This window comes from Mus caroli, chromosome 2 (genome assembly GCF_900094665.2).
Source record: "Mus caroli chromosome 2, CAROLI_EIJ_v1.1, whole genome shotgun sequence".
Classification (NCBI taxonomy): Eukaryota; Metazoa; Chordata; class Mammalia; order Rodentia; family Muridae; genus Mus; species Mus caroli.
In genome coordinates, this window is record NC_034571.1 from 35,740,009 (window position 1) to 35,744,622 (window position 4,614).

Below are 4,614 nucleotides of genomic sequence, written 5' to 3' on the forward strand. Positions count from 1 at the left end.
TATGATAAGAACTTCAAGTCTCTGAAGAAAGAAATTAAAGAAGATCTCAGAAGATGCAAAGATCTCCCATGCTCATGGATTGGCAGGATCAACATTGTAAAAATGGCTGTCTCGCCAAAAGCAATCTACAGATTCAGTGCAATCCCATCAAAATTCCAACTCAATTCTTCAACAAATTATAAACAGCAATCTGCAAATTCATCTGGTTATTCCCTTTTAAAGAAAGGTATTTAGCTTAACCTATTAGCCCACAGCTAATAGATTATAACTTTTAAGAGAAATTTTGTAGTTGTGGAGAGATTGGATGTTTCAGAGACTAAACTTTTAATGTATTTGATTTTATAAAGACTGTAGTGCTTTTAAAATTATTTATATTTTTAGTGTAATATCTTGGAAGTGAATGAGAAAGAAAATGAGGAAATAAAGAACAAAACTTGATACCAGCTAAAGTCACCTGAGAGAAGGGAACTTCAGTTAATAAAGTGCTTTTCTAAGACTGGACAGTAGATGAACCTGTAGGGTATTTTCTTAATTAGTGATTAATTGAGTAGCACCCAGCCCCTTGTAGGTAGTACTATCTCTCTCTGCACTGGTGGTTCTGAGTTCTATAAGAAAGCAGGATGAGCAAGTCTTATTGAGCAAACCTGTAAGCAGCTCATGCCTGCTCGTGGAGACTGAACAAAACAGACTGGATGATGAATGGATGAAAGAAGAAATAAAGAAAAAAGTAATTTCCTGAATTAAACAAAAATGAAAAACAAAACAAAATTGTGAATAAATTAAAAAGCAGCCCTATGAAAAAACTTTATAGCAATGAAAAACTACTTTTCAAAGTAACCTCAAATACACAACTTAAGGATACAACTAAATAATTTCAAAAACTAAGAACAAAGGGAATTCAAATATAGTAGATTCCACAAACTAATGAAATCTTAACATAAATTAATAAAGCAGAAACAGAAATAACAGTACAAAATAATTTGAGCTTGTTCTCTGAGAAACAAATACGATTCACAGAACCATGGTCTATATAATCATGAACAAAAAACTGGTGGCCCAATTTCCAGAATCAGAAATGAACAAGGAAATATTATAGCAAATACCAAAGAAATTCAAAGAAATGTGTGGAAATCCCTTAAAATCCTGTATTCCATTAGGCTAGAAAACCTAAAATAAATGAATTTTCAGATTTATAACCAGTATAGTTAAAGCAAGAAAAGGTCAGAACCTAAATAGAACTATAGTAGGTAAAGCAATCAAAGTGGTAATAAAAATCCTTCAAACTAAAAAATAGTTCATGCACCATGTAATCAAAGAATTTCTTCAGACATTCAAGGAAAATCTACACTCAATTTATTTTAACTTACTCAAAAATACAGAAACAGAATTTCTTCCAAACTCTTAAGTCTGTATTACTTTAATATGAAAAGTACTTAAAGACACAGCAGCAGAAAAACAACAACAACAACAACAACAACAACAACAACAAACAACAGTAGCAGCCGAAGCAACAGCAAATTAAAACAAAACCACAGACCAATATGTTTAGTAAACACAGTTGTACCTGCCACCTCTGCCAGAAGACAAGGTAGCCTTCTTATACATCTTCTATTCTCTCAGAATTCCCCCAACAGATCCAATCCCTCAGAATGGTTCCTCACAGTGCAACAGAACTCCAGTTACAGCCTCAGTGCTCTTTATCTCTCTCCACACTACCTGTGGATCCCATAGCCATTATACTCTGACTGAAGTTATAATACAAAAGGACCAAACCAGATATACCCAATACAAAAGAATATATCTTCTCAACACTGCATGAAACTTCACACAGTTGATTATATCCTCACACAAAGCAAGTCTGAACAGATGCAAGGAAAAGAAAATAATTCTGTGCATCCTATTCTAGCGCCATGGATTAAAGATGGAAATCAACAACAATAGAAACAACAGAAAACTTACAAACTCATGAAAACTCAAAAACTCTACTCAATGAAAGTTGGTCAACATATAAATTAAGAAAGAAATTAAGGACTTTCTAGAATTTAATGAAAATGAATACACAGTATACCCAAACTTATTGGACACAATGAAAATGGTGCTAAGAGGAATGCTCATAGCACTATATGCCCACATAAAAAAGAAATTGGAGAGATCTCATACTTGCAATTTAGTAGCACTTCTGAAAGCTCTAGAAGAAAATGAGTTAGGCACACTCAAGAAGGACTAGAGGGCAAGGAATAATCAAACTGAGGTCTGACATCAATAAAATAAGAGAATAATACAAAGATTCAAAAAAAAGGAGTTGATACTTTGAGAAAATAAACGAGATCGACAAACTAAAAGAAACAGAGAGAATATCAAAATTAATAAAATCAGAAACAAAAAGGGGGAAAAACAAACAACAGACACCAATGAAATCCAGAGAGTCATAAGAACATACTTTAAAAACCTGTACTCTACCAAACTGGAAAACCTAAAGTTAAATCAAGATCAGACAAATAATTTAAATAAAACTGCAAATCCCTAGTGAGCTAGACAGTTATTAAATATCTTATAACAACAAACAAACAACAGGCCCAGGGCCAGGAGGATTTAGCACAGAATTCTACCAAACTTTCAAAGAAGTGATGATACCAATTCTAAAAACATTCTCTCAAAATAGAAGCAGAAGGAATATTGACAAATTCATTTTATGAGGACACAGTTATGAGGCCATATTTACTTTGATAGTCAAACCACATAAAAATTCAACAAGAAAAGAGAATTAAAGACCAATTTCCCTTATGAACAATACAAAAATGCCCAATAAAATACTTGCACACTGAATTAAAGAATACATAAAAAGTTTATCTGCCTTGATGAAGTATGTTTTAACTTGGAGATGCAAGGATGGTTCAACATACAAAAAACTATTATTATAATTTACCACATAACTGGAAAATAAAAAATAAAAACAAATAAATGAATAAACACCCCAGTCATCTCATTAGATGCTGAAAAGCCTTTGACAAAACCCAAAATTTCTTCATGGTAAAAGTCCTGGAGATTATGGATAAAAGGGATATACACAAAAATAATAAAGGCAGTTTACAGTAATGTTATAACCAACATTAAATTAAATGTAAAAAAAACTCAAAGCAATTTCACTAAAATAAAAAACAAGGCAGGCTTTATATCTTACATATTCAATATAGTACAAGGAGTTTTAGGTAGTGCACAGTGAGACTACTGAAAAAGATTAAGTTGAAACAAACTGGAAATTAAGAAATTAAAGACTATCTTGTGTCCTGGGTCCCTCTTAGACCACTCTGCACAGATCAGCTTTCAGGCTGCAGAGGGTGAGCAAGAGGACTGCAGAAGCTACAAAGCTTCTGGGACAGACCCCTTTTTGGGCTCCAGACACTCGGGCAGCTTCCCTGCCAGAGGAGAGGTGCCACCAAGGAGGACTCTGACCACCAAAGCAAGTGAGGGAGACATCTTGTATCTCGGGTCCCTCTGAGACCAGTCTGCACAGGTCAGCTTGCAGACTCCAGAGGGTGAGCAAGAGGATTGCAGAAGCTACACAGCTTCTGGGACAGGCAGAAGTGACACAGCTTCTGGGACAGACCCCCATCAAAAGCTACAGACATCCGGGCAACTTCCCTGCCAGAGGAAAGGTGACCACCTGGGAGGGCTCTGACCACTGGAGCAGGTGAGGGAACCATCTTGTTTCCTGAGTCCCTTGGAGACCAGTCTGTGCAGGTGAGCCCTCAGACTGCAGAGGCAACACATCTTCTGGAACATGCCCTGTTTCAGGCCTTCATCTTCAGCCAGGAAGCAGTTCTGAATGCCAGACCTCTGTGCACCTTCCCTGCAAGAGGAGACCTTGCCTGCAGAGAGTACTCTGACCACTGAAACTCAGAAGAGAGCTGGACTCCCAGGACTGCTGACAGAGGCTAACAGAATCACAGGAGGAACAGGCTCCAGTCAGAGACAACTATAATAACTAACACCAGAGATTACCAGATGACAAAAGACAAACGTAAGAATCTTACCAACAAAAACCAAGACCACTCACCATCATCAGAACCAGACACTCCCACCTCAGCCAGTCCTGGATACCACAAGAGATCCGAAAAGTAAAATTCAGATTCAAAATCACATCTCATGATGCTGATAGAGGACTTTAAGAAAGTCATTAACAACTCACTTAAAGAAATACAGGAGAACACTGCAAAACAGATAGGAGATCTTAAAGAATTACAGGAAAACACTGTTAAACAGGTAGAAGTCCTTAAAGAGGAAACAAAAAAATCCCTTAAAGAATTACAGGAATTTTTATGGTCACTTATATATACTATCATATCATCTGCAAAAAGTGATATTTTGACTTCATTTTTTCCAATTTGTATCCCTTTGATCTCCTTTTGTTGTCAAATTGCTCTGGCTAGGACTTCAAGTACAATGTTGAATAGGTATGGAGAGAGTGGACAGCCTTGTCTAATCCCTGATTTTAGTGGGATTGCATAAGCTTCACACCATTTACTTTGATGTTGGCTACTGGTTTGCTGTAGATTGCTTTTATCATGTTTAGGTATGGGCCTTGAATTCCTGATCTTTCCAAGACTTTTATCA